Source organism: Sorex araneus, chromosome 10 (assembly GCF_027595985.1).
Source record: "Sorex araneus isolate mSorAra2 chromosome 10, mSorAra2.pri, whole genome shotgun sequence".
In the NCBI taxonomy this organism is placed as follows: domain Eukaryota; kingdom Metazoa; phylum Chordata; class Mammalia; order Eulipotyphla; family Soricidae; genus Sorex; species Sorex araneus.
This window is the reverse complement of record NC_073311.1, coordinates 16,032,521-16,051,753: the sequence shown is the minus strand read 5'-3', so window position 1 is coordinate 16,051,753 and position 19,233 is coordinate 16,032,521.

Sequence of the window (19,233 nt, the reverse complement as noted above, 5' to 3'; positions counted from 1 at the left end):
AATTGAGGGGAGGTTGGGAGAATGAGACAGATGAGCGATCACAGTCAAGGGAATTAAAATATACCTGTAGAATTAATAAATGATAGAGCTGAAATCCAAACTACAGAGTCAACAACATTGAAATTACGAGATCCAAATTTTAACAACCAGTGCTCACTTCGGCAGCACATATACTAAAATTGGAACCAAATTTTAACAACCAAACTTACAAAGTGACCCGTAAAATTGACAGTCCTGTGGTGGAGTTTTGGGTTAGAGGAGGAAGTCTGGGAATTTTGGTGCAAGGAAGTTGACAGCAGTGGTGGAGTTGTTGCAGGAATATTGTGTACCAAGAGGTCAATTATTAATATATTTGTAAGACATCGTTTCATAAAAATATTTGAAAATAAAAAATTATAAAAATAAAATTATATTGCTTGTTATTATAGCATTATAAAATTATAAATGAAGAAAGAGTAAGATGATTGTCTGTACTTTCAATGCATGGTCACTGGCATCAGAAGCATCCATCGAGGACCTGATGGTGCAGACACAGAAGATCAAGTACGACATCATTGGTCTGACCGAAATGAGGAGACATCAGTCACATCACGCCATTTTCAACACTGGAGAAGAATTGTTCCTTGGAACATGTGACAACAGAGGCATTGGTGGCGTTGGTGTCCTTGTCAACACAAACTTGGCCATGAGCATCAATTCATTCGAAGACCTAACAACCCAAACTGGACAATTACGCTTGAGTAGATGTGGCTCACTGCCTGCAGTTTCTATCTTCATCGTCTACGCACCAACATCCAACTACGATGAAAAAGAAATTGAGAGGCTCTACATGGATCTGGAGAAGTTCTATAAAGAAGACCACACCTTCTACAAGATCATTGTTGATGATTTTAATGCCAAGATAGGTCCGAGAAGGTCGCCCGAAGAGCTCCACATTGGGACACATGGCCTAGAATGGAATGATCAGGGTGAGAGACTGTCTGAATTCATCATGTCGACCAAGACCATCCATGGTAACTCACAGTTCCAGAAGGCCGAATCTAAACACTGGACATGGGAGTCTCCCAGTGGACAGTTCCACAATGAAATTGATCACATCATATTCAATCGAAGGTTTTGCCTGACCGTCTGTCATCTACAAGTTGTTCACTCATGTCATCCTGAATAGAATAGGCAGAACAGTAGAGGAAGGACAACCATGTGAGCAAGCCGGGTTCCAAAGAGGATTCAGCACGATATACCATATCCACACAGTGACCAAATTCATTGAAGTTTCTCGAGTGTTCAAGATGCCGCTGGGTCTAATGTTCACCGATTTAAAGAAGGCCTTCGATTCTGTTGAGACTGAGGCGGTCATCGAAGCCCTGGCCAAACAGGGCATTCAAACTCAAAATATCAAAATCCTCCGCAAGCTGTATTGTGTATTCACCACCAGGATCTCACCATTCTACAAGGAAGTGATCATTAATGTAAAGAGAGGGGTGCGGCAAAGTGACACCATTTCACCAAAATTCTTCAGTGCCGACCTTGAGAACATCATGCGATGACTGGAATGGGAAGAAATGGGAGTGCAGCAGCTTTGTGTACCTGGGTCGAGAAATCAACATGAGGAATGACTTGGTGCCAGAACTGCGCAGCAGGAAGAGAGCAGCATGGAATGCATTCAAGAGCGTCAAAGAGGTGGTTAAGAGAATGAAGAGCCTCCGACTCCAGGCACATCTTTTCAATTCCACTGACTCCGGGCACATCTTTTTGATTCCACCGTTCTTCCTGCACTAACATATGTCTCAGAGACCTGGGCCCTATGCAACCAGGATGAGAATGCTATTAGGGTATCCCAAAGAGGAATCGAAAGAGCTATGCTGGGAATATCATGTCTCACTCAAGTGAGAGAAGGAATCCGGAGTTCTGACCTCCGTCGAAGGTCAGAAATCAGGGATGCTGTCTCGTTTGCCAAGGCATCGAAAATCAGATGTGCCAGTCATGTAATGTGATTCAGAGATGACCATTGGACGAGAGCTGTTACAGACTGGATTCCACAGGACGTCAGAAGACCTTGTGGCCACCCTCCAACTAGATGGTCAGATTTCTTTGTCAAATCTCTGAATGAATGATTTGAGGCTCTTTCTGTTCCCGGAGCAAGCAGGTATCATTGGGCTACACTAGCTCTCGACAGAGACAAATGGAGATGTTACTGGGGCCCGCTCGAGCAAATTTAAGATCAATGGGACTATAAGTGATACAAGTGAAGTTCTAATCTAGAAATTAGAAAGTGTGGACTGAGATATGACTGAGTAGTAGAGCACATCCTTTTAATGTTCAGAGCACTAGTTTTGATCTTACATCACAGGAATAACAAATAATAATAAGTAAATCATTGAAATGTTAGTGAAGATTAACATAAACTTATGTTAGAGATGATTTAAAATGCAATATGAATAGAATAAAAATACATTGAAAGTATTATTTGGCTGTGGTTCCCAAACTGAGTATATTTGATAAACATCTGTGGGAGTTTTGAAAAATGCTGAGAATGGGTCAAATAAATTTCTTAGTACTGAAGTGCATGCAATAGTCCCAATTTCAATACTTCATGCCACATGATTTCCCAAGTATTGCCAGATAAGTACAGCAAAAAATGCTGAGACCAAGTGTCTGTCTTTGAGTTTATAATTTTCCATATATGTAGTGAATATTAGGAATTTTCTTTCTTCTTATGCTACACTAATAACTGTGATAGATGTTGTACTCTAAGAATCATTGTTTTATAGGAACCTGATACAGTTTACTACTACCCATCTGTATTGGTTGAAATTCCACTTTCTCCTCCTTGATTTTTTTCATAATCATTAATTTTAGAGGAATGCTTTAAATTTAGAGGGTGTTCCTATTTGTTCCAGCAAAAATTTCTGCTATGTTGAAAAAGCAGTTCCCAGTAAACCACATTTCCCTCTTTCAGAGATGCTTTGCATTGTCATGCTGTCAATCATTTTTTCAGTAGTAAGTGCCTATCAATTTCACTTCTCCTGTCAAACATGTTTATGACATTTACAATTTATGGATAAGGAGCTGCTTCCCAGACCAAGGCATCAGTTTTGAGAATTGTTTACAAGACTAGGATCTATCTCAACACCATGCTAGCATTGATTATTCTGAATGCTGTTGAGAAACAGTTTGAACAGCTGGATATTCAGTGGCAATTCTCCCCACACAATCATCAGAAAAACTCATCATGTTGAATTTCCTTTGCCAAAATGATGAACAAATAAATGTATCTTAGCTTGAGAAAATTTTGTTTATATTTCAAAATCTATTAAAGATGAGTGTATCACTTATTAACTAAAAATACCAGTCAATAAGATGATAATAATTTTGTAAGGTAAGATTTTTAATAATCAAATTTGTATGTTCAATTAAAATTACAATCACCATTGAAATGATGTCTTAAACTAAACTATTTAAGATATAATATAGTCAAGCTCTAATTCTGCTTCATGACCCTTTCCTGGGTCCCCTGGACCATGGGGACCCCTTTCAAATCCCTTTTGAGCCCTGAACACACCCCAAAACACAGAAAATTGACACTGGCCCTTTTCATTATTCAGGTGTTTCAAAGGTCTCTTGGACTGGGAAGGCCCCTTCCAAATCCCTCTCAAACCAAAAACTGTGTGATGCATTAGCAACAACACCCATCCTTTATCCCTACCCCCTTCTACGGGATCTTGGTTTCATATATTTCCTCAAATTTATCTATTTTAATCATTCTACATACATAAATATATTGGACACTAAACTGCATGACCAGTGAAATAACATTCTAAGGGTGCAGACACTGTACAATTAATTGGTTACAAAGAGTACAGCTTTTTGAAAAATAACACATTAGATCATACCTTTGATGCCTGCCATCTTAAACTCAAATTGTAGTACTCATAAAACTTTAGGGACAATGGTGAAAGATTTGAGGGAGAGTTAAAAATCTTTTCAGACAAACAAGAGCTAGCAACATTTGCACCGACTTAATCAATCCTTCAAGAATTATTGAAACGCTTTTTATAAAAATAGTGATCTCTTGCAAAAATCAACTGGATCACACACACACACACAAACACACACACACACACACACACACACACACATGGAAACACAGCCAATTATGTCAATATTATCCCAGAATGTTAATGGACTAAACTCCCCCATAAAAAAGCATAAAGTAGGTGGATGGATCAGGAAAGAAAATGCATTCATATGGTGTGTAAACACACCTTTACATTCTCAAGATAAATACTGACTTACAGGCATACAAGACAATTGAAGAATAAATAAATAAATAAATAAATAAATAAATAAATAAATAAATAAATAAATAAATAAAATAACCTAGGGCAGTCATACATATATGAGACTAAATTCCACTCACAATAAAGGAGGTAATTAGAGACAATGATAGGACGACATTGATAAGGGAACAATAGCTCACAAAATAGTGTCATCAACATCTACACACCAAATGAAGTCTCAGCAATCTTCATAAAGCTTCTGCTCACAAACCTAAAGAAATGCATTGATGGAAACACACTAGTAGTGAGAGACTCCAACAGACCACTTTTCCAACTAGACAAAATACAAGTAAAGAGACAAGAGCCTAAATTAGGAACTGAAAGAACTGGATTGTTGGACTTATACAGGGCTCTACATTCTGCTCTAATGTACATGGAGCATTCTCCAGGACAGAACACATATGAGGACACAACTTAAAAATACATAAATTTACAAGCATATAAATTGTGCACACTACCTTCTCAGACCACAATGCTATCAAAATAGAAATCAATCACAGAAGGAAGATGGGAAAGGAAGTTGGGGAAATTTTCTAATACCTGGAAGCTGAACAAAACACTGCTAAATAATAACTGGATCAAAAAGGAAATCAAGAAATATTTTTTAAAAGATTCTTTGAAACTAATTGGAGAGAAGATACAAGCTAATAGACTGTATGAGATTTAGCAAAAGCTGTACCAAAGAGGAAGCTCATAGCAATGTAAGCTTCTGTTAAGAAAGAAAAACAATGCCAAAAAACCTACATACACATCTAAAAATTCTGGATTAAATTTGTATTATCAAACAAATCTGAAAAGTAGCAGAATGAAGGAAATAGTAATAACTAGAGCTGAAATCAACAATACAGAAACCAAGAGAAAAATTCAAAAATCAATGAAACTAGAAACTGGTTTTTCTAAAAAATAAACAAGACAGATATGCCTCTAGCTAGTTTCACATGAAAAAAAGGAAAAACGTTCAAATAAATCAGATCAGAGATGTGTTTTTAATATTTTGGAAGAGCTTAAGGATTATATGCAGTAAAATCCCTGAAGGTTTTATAGAATTCACCAGTGAACCTATCTGGACTAAATTTTTTTTTCTTGGGGAAACTCTCAAATACTGTTTAAATTTCCTTACTTATTATTGGCCTGTATAAGTTTTCTTCATACATAAGTTTCTCTTCATATAGCTTTTAGAGATTATATGTGTCAAAATATCTATCCATTACTTTTAGTTTCTCCAGTTTAAAAGAAGGAAGCAAAAAGTTTATACAGGTATCATTCCTAACATCCTCCATGAAACTATCATTACACTAATACCCAAAGCAGACAGAGACACTCCCAGAAAAGACAATGTCAGAACAATCTCCCTGATGAATATCAATGAATATCAATCCTTAACAAAATCCTAGTTAACCAAATCCAAGAACATATCCAAAACATCATATACCCTGATCAAATAGGATTCATGACAGGGATGAAAAGATAATTCAACATATGCAAATCAATTAACAAATCAATTAACATAATACATAAAACTAATAAAATAAAATAATAAATTACACAATCATATTATTTATGACATATTATTTATTAAAGACTTTTCCAAGATCCAGCTTCCACTCATGACAAAACTCCTCAGCAAAATGAGATGAAAAAAAACTTCCTCATGATAATAATGGCCACCTGTAATAAGTACACAGCCAATATCATTCTTAATGGGAAAAAACTGAAAACTTTCCCTCTGATAGCACGTAGAAGTCATAAATGTTCACTCTCTCCACATCTATTCAACAGTTTTAGAAGTCCTAGCTAGAGCAATCAGGCAAGAAAAACAAATCAAAGGGATCCAAATTGGAAGAAAATCCAAATTATCACTAATTGTAATTAACATGATGATACACACAGACCCCTAAAGAGTCCACCAGAAGGCTACTTAGAAACATTTAACCAATACATCAAAGTGTCCACATAAAAGTTAGTACAAAATCAGTTGAATTTCTATCTACAAATAATAAGTAAGAGGAGAAAGAGATTGGAGAATGTATCCCATTAAAATAGTGTCCATATATAAACTAATAGAATGGGAGACTAACACCCAAAAGTAGTAGAGATAAGGACCAGGAGGTCTGCTCCATGGCTTGGAAACCGGTCATACATGCTGGGGGAAAAGGAGCTCCGATAGAAAAAGAAACACAAGTAAAGAATGTTGGGAGGACTCATTTGAGTTGAAAGATGCGTGCCGAAGATAGACTATAGGCCAAACGCGATGGCCGCTCAATAACTCTATTTCAAACCACAACAACCAAAAGGAGAGAGAATAAAAGGAAATTCTCTGCTGCTGAGACAGGGGGGTAGGGGAGTGGGGATGGGGGATGGGGTGGGGTGGTGGGAGGGATGATGGGAATATTGGTGGGGCAGAATGGGCACTGGTGGAGGGATGGGTAAGCTATCATTGTATGACTATAATGCAAATGCGAAAGTTCATAAGTTTGCAACTGTACCCCATGGCGATTCACTAATATAAATAAATAAATAAATAATAATAAATAAATAAGTAAATAAATAAGTAAAATAAAATAGTGTACATGGAAGAAAATATAAGCAGAACCCTTCATGACATTGAAGATAAAGGCATCTTCAAAGATGAAACATCACTGACCAAGCAAGTTGAATCAAAGATAAACAAATGTGATAAACATTAATCTTAAATAAACATTAAGTTAAGAAGCTCATGCACTTCAAAAGAAATGGTGACTAAGGCATAAAGACAGCCCACTGAATGTGAAAAAATATTTACCCAATCCTTATTTAGCAAGGAGTTAATATTAAAGATATATAAGGCATTGGTAGAACATTACAAGAAAAAAAATCATCCAAACCCATCAAAAAATGGAGAGAAGAAATGAACACAAATTTCCTCAAAGAAAAAAATACAAATGTCCAAAAGGGACATGAAAAATATGCTATACATCACTTATCATCAGAAAAATGTAAGTCAAAACAACAGTGATATATTATCTCCCACCGCAGAAACCAGCACACATCAAAAATAATAAGAATAACTAGTGCTGGCATGGATGCAAGGAGGAAGGAACTCTCATTTATTATTGGTGGGAATTATGACTGGTCCTACCTTCTTGGATAATAATATGTTCATTCCTCAAGACACTTTAATTGAGCTTCCATCTTGACCTGGCAGTACTGGGGATATACCCTGGGAGCCCAAAAGAGCACAGCAAAAACACCATCTGTACATCTATGTTCATTGCAGCACAATTCATAACAGCCAGAATCTGAGTGTACAAGAACAGAGGACTAGGTTAAGAAATTCTAGAACATCAGCACAACGGAATACTATGCAGCCATCTGAAAAAAAACCAAGTCATAAATTTGTTTATAAATGATGGACATGGAGATTATCATGCTGAGTGAAATAAGTCAAAAGGAGAGAGACAGATACAGAATGATTGCTCTCAGCTGTGGGATATAAAAAAAAACATAATATGAGATTAACACCCACACACAGTGGAAATAAGGGCCAAGAGAATTGGTCCATGGAAAGAAGCGTGCCACAAGTGGAAGTGCAGGAGGAGGGCAGTTAGGATAGAGAAGGAACTACCATGACAGTGATAGTTGGGAATGATAACTCTCTGCATAAGAACTAAGTGATAAAAACAGGTAATACATGATAATCTGTCAATATGTGTATTGCAAACCAAAAAGATCAGAAAAAAGGAGAGGGCAAGAAGAAAAGTGCAAAGTGCTTGCCGTAGAGGCAGGCTGGGGGGGGGGGAGATGGAGGATAAGGGTAGTGGCAGGAGGGAAACTGGGGACATTGGTATTGGGAAATGTACTCTGGTGAAGGGATGGATACTGGGACATTCTATGACTAATATGCAATAATTAACAACTTTGTATCTGTGTATCTCATGGTGATTCAATTAAAAACATAATTAAAAAATAAAAGCGAACTTCCAGCTTGACTCATAAAATAAATAAATGCAATAGATCAGTGTCCAAAAACATCAAGTACCTAAGAATCAGCTGAACATAAGAGGTGAGAGCTCTGTACCATGGAAATTTCAAAATATTCAAGAAAGAAATTGAAGATCTTGGAAATGGAAAAACATTCTATGCTCATGAATTGGAAAAATCAATACTATCAAAATGACCATCTTACCTAAACTACTATGTAGATCCAATGCAATCCCTATCCAAATTCAAACATTCTTCAAAGACTTAGAAAAGTCTTTTTTGAAGTTGCTCAAAGTTATTCTATTTTTTTTCCTTGTGAACACTTCTTTTTTAAAAATTTATTTTATTCTCATCACTTCTCGGCCTTTTGGCTAAGACCAAGTGTAAATTTATTTTATTCTTTAATTAGTGAGTCACCATGAGGGTACAGATACAGATTCACACATTTTCGAGCTTGTTTTTCCCTCATACAATGTTCACAAGCACATTGTTTCACCAGTGCCCATTCTCCACCACCAATAAACCCAGTATCCCTCCCACCACCCAATCCCATCTCCCCCCACCGCACCCCACCCTGCCTCTGTGGCAGGGTATTCCCTTTTGATCTCTCTCTCTCCAATTGAGTGTTGTGGTTTGCAATAGTGGCATTGAGTGGCCATCGTATTCAGTCTTTAGACTATTTTCAGCACGCATCTCCCTTCCTGAGCAGGATCTCCAAATACATTTTACTTGGTGTTCCCTTCTCTATCTGAGCTGCCTTTTTCCCCAGCATGTGAGACCAGCTTCCAAGCCATGGAGCCAACCTACTGGTACTTATTTCTACTACTCTTGTATATTAGTCTCCTACTCTGTTATTTTATATTCCACAGATGAGTGCAATCTTTCTATGTGGGGAGAAAGGGACCCTTCTACACTGCTGGCGGTAATGTCGACTAGTTCAGCCCTTCTGGAAAACAATATGGACACTTCTCAAAAAATTAGAAATTGAGCTCCCATTTGACCCAGCAATACCACTACTGGGAATATCCCCGGAGAAGCAAAAAAAAAGTATAGTTGAAATGACATCTGCACTTATATGTTCATCGAAGCACTGTTTACAATAGCCAGAATCTAGAAAAAAACAGAGTGCCCTAGAACAGATGACTGGTTAAAGAAACTCTGGTATATCTATACAATAGAATAATATGCAGCTGTTAGAAAAAAATGAAGTCATGAACTTTGCATATAAGTGGATCAACATGGAAAGTGTCATGCTAAGTGAAATGAGTCAGAAAGAAAAGTATATTTTAAAGTTTTTGTGGAATCATAAAAGATTCCACGTAGCCAAAATCACACTGAAAAACAGGAATTGTGAGTTCTAAGCTGTAACCACAAAATCTTTGTAATGTACCTCTCAAGAGGAACATGAGGTTGGGGAGGAATATGGAAACATTTATCATCATCATCATCATCATCATTATCATCATCATCATCATCATCATCATCATCATTATCATCATCATCATCATCATCATCTCATCAACATCATACCATTGATCTTTGATTTTCTCGAGCGGTCTCAGTAACATCCCCGTTCATTTCAGTCTTGAGATTTTTAGATGCCTCTCTTTCCTTGTCCTTCACAACGATGCTGCATTGGAGGCTCTTTCAGGATCAGGGGAATGAGACCCATTATTGTTACTGGTCTTGTCATATGAATATGCCACTGGGAACTTTCAAGGATCTCCCATGAGGGCAGGTAACTCTCACTAGCTTGCCAGCTTCTCCGAGAGGGAGAACTAGGCTATAAGATGTCTTCGGGGAGCTTGGCTTTATGGATGTTGGCCATTAATGGGATTAAACAGTGCTGGGGACAGTTTCTGGGTGTGACCACCTAGCTACCTGAAAATGGGGGATCTGGACAGAAGCGGCCCAGTCCTGATCCAAGGAGGCTTGGAGATCTCAGCCCTGGGTCCCACACACCTGGGTTCCTCTGCGGGTTCCTTCATGCATGAGGCTCATGTGGAGAGGGGCCTTGAGCATGGCTGTGACTGGATTCTGGATGTATTCCACTGCTAGGGCTCTGGTTGGGGTGGGGAGGGAAACTCAAGGGCAAGGGAGCCCGGTGAATACAGATCGTCTACGGAGATTGGAACTCCAGATTCCTTCTCTCACTTGAATGAAACGTGATACTACAAGCATAGCTCTTTCTATTCCTCTTTGGGAGACCTGAGTAGTCTGTCCTGTTTTCTTGTCCTGTTTTCACAGGATCCTGGTCTCTGAGGTGTATGTTAGTGCAGGAAAAACAGTGGAGTCAAAAAGATGTGCTGGGAGCTGGAGGTTCTTCATCCTCTTAACCACTTCTTCAATTCTCTTGAAGGCGTTCCATGCTGCTTTCTTCCTTCTGCTCAGTTCTGATGCCAAGTCATTCTTCATGTTGAGTTCTTGACCCAGATACACATAACTGCTGCATTTGGAGATGTTTGTTCTGTTGAGGGCAAATGGAACGTCAGGAACTAGTTCATTTCTCATGGATATTGTCTCGTGAGATTCAGCTACAATCTGATGTTTCCACAGTCATGGTCAAAGTCGGCCAGCATTCATGTGGCTTGGCTAATATTTGGTGTTATTAGAATGATGTCATCAGTGAAGCAGAGGTGGTGAAGTTGCTGACAGTCTATCTTTACTCATATTCCTTCTCATTCCAGTTGTGGCATGACTTTCTCGAGGGTGGCACTGAAGAGTTTCAGTGAAATGGTGTCACCTTGCCGAACCCATCTCTTTACATCAATGATCACTTCCTTGTAGAATGGTGAGATCCTAGTGGTGAATCCATAATACAGCTCGTGGAGGATCTTGATGCACTGAGTTTGAAACCCTGTTTGGCTAGGACTTCGATGACCTCTTGAGTCTCAACAGAATCAAAGGCCTTCTTTAAATCGATGAACATAAGACAGAGCATCATCTTGAACCCTTGAGAGCTCGGACATTACCTTGTGATTGCCTGAGGCTCGCGCCAAACCATGTTGGCAAATCAGCTCGAGAGTTTCTGAAGACAGGGGAATTTGTCTTCAATGCCCGGGGGTCTTTCTATCTCTCAGTGTTCTTTGCACAATCATGGAGGTGCTGAACCAGTCAACTGTATTCCTCGTCTATGTTGTCAATGACTGCATCTTCCCATGTTGCTGCAATAGTGCCAAAGAGCTCCAAGTTGTTGGTCATTCTGGGAGTTCTCTTCTTAAACTTTGCAGCCCTTTCTCCTGCTCTGTGAAGTAGAATTTCGCAAGAAGGAGGTGGTGGTCTGATCCCATTTGAAATTTTGGGACAATAGCGACATCAGTCAGGCAAAACTGTCAATTGAATATTACGTGATCAATTTCATTGTGGAACTGTCCACTGGAGGACTCCCATATCCAACATTTAGATTCGGCCTTCTGGAACTACGAGTTATCGTGGACTTTCGTGGTCAACATAAATTATAGAGAAGTTTTTCATTTTCTTTTCTATGCTAGCATTGTTGAAGAAAAAAATATATACTTATATTATAACATACAGTATGTAAGATAAAGAGATTACAGAATCACCCAATGACTCTGTATTATCTTATTTAATGTCGGTGCCATTTCAACTCTCAAATTATGCCTCTTTTTTACCCTTTCCTTCTACTGACTTTCATCTGCTGACTATCCACTGGTTAATATGACAAATACATTTTTCATAAAATCCAACAGGTTTTTAATTGTGATACATAAATGTTTTTATTTTATAAGAATATTTTTAAATTTTGACTATATATATTTGACATATGAGAGATCCCATCTGATAATTATTCTTTGTTTATTGCTCAGAATAGTCACCTGCATTTAATTTGTATTGTCAACAATGAGATATCTTTTTTTTTAATGAAAAGTGAATAGTATTCCATTGAGTACAGACTCTACAACTTTCAACTAGAAAAGAAAGGTATCAAACACACCCATTCAAAATAGTATCCCATTCACCCTTGCTGCCGGAAGCCATGCCCTCTACCCGCACTTGGCACCATCTTGCCACAACGAGCAGTGAAGAATCCTGACCATTCCAGCAGCACCACAAGCTGGAGATTGTGCCGGACCCCAGACCGGGTCAACAACACGGATGCCAGATGCAGAAGGTACAGCCAGCAAGCCTTCTACAGATGCAGCCCCAGTGACACTGAGCTTCTACTAACACGACTCTGGTATGCGGGACTGGGACATTTCCAAACTGTACGGCCACGTAAGCCTTTTCTGATGTACAAAATATATGCTCAGGAATGGCTCCGCCACCTCTTGAGCGTCCATTATCCCAGAGGCACATAAACCAATCTGAAAATGCAGGAGCTGCTGGCAGATATACTCCAGGATTCTGAACTAAGCTACAGCCCCATGCAGCTCCGGGAGGGGAAGTGTTTCTGTCCCTTGGCCTTTTCCCCCCTGGACAGCATGGTGACCACCACCGTTCAGGACCAACTGGACAGAGAAGTAGGAATTTGCAGTGATAGGATGGGATGCATGGGGAATCTTGCAATGGGGGAGACAGAACCGGCCCTGCCTCCTGCCCAAATAAGACCCCGAGTGGTCGCCCATGAACCACTCCTCTGCTCCTGAACAGCCATGATCCCAAGTGCCACAGAAACCAATCTCGGAATCCACTGGCTGCTGGCAGAAATACCTCTGGACTTAATACCAGAATTCCAAAAATGGGCGGCCGGTTTCTCGACTGTGCAACATCATGTGCTCTTTGTTACCAATAATAGAAAACATACAATCTAATGATACCATTCCAACAGGTCTGACTGTTGGGGGAAAAACTCCAAATAATTATTGTGAGTTTCCTGTTGAAAATTGAATGTAATCAAAGTAAGGAAAGAGTAAAGTGAAAATCATCTGCCACACAGGCAGAGGGAGAGTGGGAGGGGGGTGTATGCTGGGGTTATTGGTGGTGGAACATGTGCACTGGTAAAGGGATGGGTGTTTGAGCATAGTATGACTGAGACTCAATCCTAAAAGCCCTATAACTGTTCCCACAGTAACTCAATTAAAAAATAAATTTAAATAAATAAATAAATAGTGCCACGAACTTAAAATAACTAGGAATCAACTTAACAAGGAATATAAAAGACATATATCAAAACTCATACGTTATTATTGATAGAGTATAAAATGACATTAGAAAATGAAAAAGTATATTATATTCATGAATTGGAATACATTTTGCCAAAATTACTATCTTATCCAAACCACTATGCACGTTTTTTCAACTCTCATAAAAATTTAAGTGTCCCTCTTCAAAAACACAAAGAAAACTATGCTAAAATTAGTATGAAATTTTAAAACTCTGAATAATCAAAGACATTTCAAGAAAAAGAAATGATGGATATTATTGTATTTCCTGACTGTGAATTATATTATAAAGTTATTGGAACCAAAGTTGTGTGGTACTGGAAGAAAAATAGACTTCCAAGCCAATAAAACTTAAATGAACCCATAGATCCACCTTCAGATACATGAATAGTCAATATGTGCTAAAAGAGCTGGATGCATGAATTGGAGAACACTTTATAAACTGGATGGCTGCATGTGAGAAGAAATGAAAGAAGAGGAGAGGAGGGGTGGGGGAAGGAAAAGAGTGGAAGGAGAGGGGAGGAGAGTGAAAGGGAGAGGAGTGGAAACTGAATCCATATCTTACATCATGTGCAGTGTTATTTCAGAGTAAATTTAAAATCTTGAGATTTACTTTAATCCATAAAACACATTAGGGAAAAACATGTCAAAAACTCCCCAGAATATTGGGTAGTTGTCTTTAGTTATTTGACTCCACTGTTAGGGAGTTAAATTTAAAAAAAAAAGAACAAATGGGACTACAACAATTTTTTTTAATTACACAATAGAAATTTGATTTTTTTGTTTTGTCTTTTAGTCACACTCAGAAATGCTCATGGGTTACTCCTGGCTTTGCACTCAGGAATTACTCCTGGTGGTGCTGTGGGGAACATATGGGATGTTTTTGATTGAACCCAGGTCAACCATGTGCAAGGCAAATGCCCTACCCTGTGTGCTACCGAACTGGCCCCATAACCTTGATTTTTTTTATTTTAAAAGATAACCTACTGAATGAGAAAACAGTCACATGCCATATATCAGATTAGGGATTAGTATGCAAGATACACAAAGCTCAATGATAAAACAATCGAACAAAACATTAACTCCATCAAAAACAATGGAAAAAAAACTTCCACAAACAGAAAAAATAGATGCAAATCAGAATATTTAAGAAGTGTTCACTATCACCTTTATATTAGAGAAATCCAAATCAAAACTATAATAAAATATCATCTCAAAGTAATGAGAATGTCATGTATCAAAGGGTTGAAAATGTCCTGTGTTTGCAGGAATGTGATGGAAGAGTCCCTCACCCACTATTGATGCATATGTCCTTGGGTTCAGATTCCATGGAAACAATATGCAGATGTCTCATAAAAGTAATAATAAAGAATGCATATGATTGAAAGATTCCATTTATTTTTATCCATCCCCAAAGCACAAAAACATTCATTTTAAGAGATAAATGCAGGCCAGTGGAAAATTTTGAGTTCCCTGAAACAATCCCATACACACCCAATTAATATATAGAGAGAGTAAATTTAGCACAAAGGAGTTAGGATCATATTTTGAGAAAGGAAAAAGAGAAAAAATATAAATAGAAAAAGAAAGAACCTATATACTTGACATGACACACAAAAATCATTAAAAACTTCAAACTTAAATGTGTACTAAAATCAAATAATGAAAAGAATGAAAATAAGAGTGTTAGATCTTTTAAATCTTATCACAGAGTTGTCTTTGGAGAATAAACTTGCAAAAAAAACAAAAAAATGAAAAGTAAATAAATGAGACTAAATAATATGAATTACTTTAAATCAATCTCTACAATCATAATGTTGCTTTCATCTCTTAAAACCCTCCTGAAGCTATATGCTTCTAATGTCGACAATCCTTTTCATAGTGTCATCAAATGCCAAAACACATAAATGACGATTAACACTAGTAAACTACATAAATCAATTAAAATATTTCAACCTCTCACTTTCTTTTGCAAAGATATATTACAATGTAGTTTTTTATGTAGTATTAGAATTTAGGTTGCCATACCTTAAGATCTGTTTGCTAGTTTTGTAAAGGGGTAAAATGGCTGGTAATCTAGCACCCCATGATGAATCACTTTCTCAATATCAAAGCTATATGAACTCTGATTAGACTGAAGAAATATCAATCATTACAAACATTTCTCAATAATAGAGGGCATCCTGTCATACTGTAAAAAGAAATTCTAATTAAAACGCTTTATCTTTTTCTATTGTTAGTACTTAGAAAGTAGCTGAGTGTTTCTCATCCTGTTGAGTTCACTTTTCTATATATTTTCCCAATTACTTGCTCTTACTTCTTGCTATGCTCTTGCCTATACTGAGGTATAAAATAGTCAATATTTACTACTGCTGTTTACCTGATTCAGTCTGACCAAGTTGCCTTTGTCCTTTCTATCATGTTGGTTTTCCACAATACTAATGCTAGTTGAAGAAGTAGACTCAGTCAGAATTATAGGGAAAAAAATAAAGGCAAAAGTCTGAGATTGCAGGAACAAGTTTACCCTTTTTGCAAAAATGTGCACATTATATAAATAGCATATTCAGCTATAAATTTAAAGTCATGATTTGAACTTGAAATACTGCATGCATTAAAAGAACAGAAGAATCAATTTTTAAAATACCAAATATATTTAATAAAATATAAGATATATAAATGCAACACCAAAGTTATCTGAAGAGTATAGAGAATTTTATGTGAGATTTTTATTTTATGCTTCTAAAAAACTCATTGCAATGTATAATTTGTCATATGGATAAATAAGATCTGTGATGCACTGAATATTTATTATATATACTTTCATTTATTGAATATGTATGATATGAGTTTATAAAGAAGACATCTATTTGGAGACTATATCTCAACCATAATATAACCACTATTGCTTCTTTTTTTACCACTAGTAAGTCTGAAATTCTTATATAAGCTTAGCTTTTGTTTCTTGAGGATAAGAACTTTTAAGATATTAAAAAAGGTGAGTGAAAGAATGACAAAGAGATAAAGATAGAGAAAGAGATAGTGTGTTTGTGTGTGTGTGCTTGTGTATGTGTGTTTATGTGTGTGTGTGTGATAGAGAGACCATATGAATTTCAACCGGGCATCAAGTTGATATTTATACGTAAATGTCTGAAAGATAACTGGTACTAGAAATGGCATACTTACGATTTATATGGAAAGATTTTAAAAACTGGTAGTAGAACTGAAATGCTCTTTTTAACACTTTCGTGACTTTTGTATTATCTTTAAACTTCTCCCATTAAGTGAACAAATTAATCGAGATGAAGAGTGGAGAGCTAACTTTATTTTTCTTTAGCAAGCCTTCTAGCTAGTAATTTATAGATATAGGAAAGAAAATGAAACCATTAGGTGGGTGCTTAGAATATAAATAGAAAGGAATACAAAAGATATAGACAACAGTGATAGACTAAGACATAGTTACAATTTCAATTTTTATTTTTATTTCTTTAGAGATAATCTTTATCATACATCTAAATAGCTCTAAGCCAAATCCACAAAGATCATTTAAGTATCAGAAAATGTCCTATATAGAATTTAAAACCATGTGATTATATTCTCTTCCATTGATTTTGCCCTCAGGTACTCAATCTGTCACTCCATTAAAGGACTACTGATTTGGTTAGTAATTCTCTTTTGAAGTGATCCTCAGAGATTGATGAAGAATCAGCAATGCAGTCCAAGTCATCTCTACTAACCAATTCTATAGGTGTCATGTCTTTTATTTTATACAAAGGTTTTCATAACCACATGCCTTGTGGAAGACTAATTAAAATCACTGAGGAAAATATGATCAGTCAGATGAGGAAGAAAATAAATCTAGCAGGAAAATCATTTAATAGTTGCTGTAATTTCTGTAATCAAATCATTTTCTTAGATGCTGAAAGAATATATTTTTCCAAAGTTATTAGGCACAGTAATGTATTTTTCTCTATTTTATTTTCATTTATAATGACACATTTAAGTTCAATGAGCATTTAAAATAAAATTATCTATTAAATATAAAAAATTTAATTAAGGCTTTGGTCTAAATCGTATTATATATCAAGTAGCTATATAAATTATTTATTATTTAGTTTAAGACACTTGCTCTATATCGCCTTAAGGTGATTAGCAGAATTAATTTTCACCTAAAAGCTTCATTTATATTTTGTATTACTATGTTATAATTGATGAGTCAATAACAGTTTCATATTACAACTAAATTCATAATTGAGTGTACGGTCATGTCACCCTTACTGCTCTTGGTCTTGTCTAAGGTTTCCCGATAGTCTTATATAGAGGATCTTTTGGGTATCAACAAATATATAATAATGAAAAATCATCACTATAGCATCAGAAAATAGTATTTAGTATTCTAAAGATACAATATTCTTTTTTAAAAATTTTACTGACTCACCGTGAGATATAGTTATGACCTTTCATGTCTGAGTTATAATCACACAATGATCAAACACCCATCCCTCCACCAGTGCACATTCCCCACTACAAATATCCCCAGTATACCCCAATTTCCCTCCCTCCACTGCCCCCATGACAGACAATATTCCCCATACTTTCTCTCTACTTTTGGGCATTATGGTTTGCAATGCAGATACTGAGAGGTTATCATGTTTGATCCTTTATCTACTTTCGGCACACATCTCCCATCCTGACTGATTCCTCCAACCATCATTTTCTTAATGATCCCTTCTCTATTCCAGCTGTCCTCTTCTCGCCCACTCAAGAGGCAGGCTTCCAACTATGGAGCAATCTTCCTGACCCTTGTATCTACTGTCCTTGGGTGTCAGTCTTGTGTTATGCTCCACAAATGAGTGCAGTTCTTCTATATCGGTTCCTCTCTTTCTGAACAGATAGAGTGATAACTTCATCTATTTGTTTCATGACTTCATTTATCCTAACAGCTCCATAGTATTCCTTTGTGTAGATGTATGAAAGTCTCTTTAACCAGTCACCTATTCTCGGGCACTTGGGTTGTTTCCAGATTTGGGCTATTATGAGCAGTGCTGCAATGAACATATAGGTACAGATATCATTTCTACTGTGCTTTTTTTGCAGTCTCGGGATATATTTCCAGAAGTGGTATTGTAGGGTCATATGGAAGCTCAATTTCTAGTTTTTGAAGAACTGTCCGTATTGTTTTCCAAAAAGGCTGAACCAGTCAGCATTCCCACCAGCAGTGAAAGAGTGTCCCTTTTCCCCTACATCCACAGCAGCACTGGTAGCTTTTGTTCTTTTGAATGTATGCCAGTCTCTGTGGTGTGAGATGATATCTCAATGTGTTTTTATTTGCATCTCCCTGATGATTAGCAATGTTTTTTCTTGTGCCTTTTGGTCATTTGTATTTATTTTTTGAGGAAGCTTCTGTTCATTTCTTCTCCCATTTTTTGATGGGGTTGGAGGTTTTTTCTTATATAATTCTACTAGTGTCTTATATATCTTGGATATTAATCCCTTATCAGATTGGTATTGTGTAAATATTCTTTCCTATTCTGTGGACTCTCTCTGTATTTTGGTCACTGTTTCTTTTGAAGTGCAGAAGCTTCTTAATTTGACTTAGTCCCATTTGTTTATGTTTGTTTCCACTTGCTTGGTCAGTTTCATTCTTAAAAATGCTTTTAGCTTTAATGTCATTTGAGGGTTCTGCCTTTTTCTTCTATGGGCATCGAAGGATCTTTCCTCAATATAGCCAAAACCATCTACCACAAGCCCACGGCAAGTGTAATTTTCAATGGGGGAAAATTTAAAACCCTTCTCTCTTACATTGGGCACAA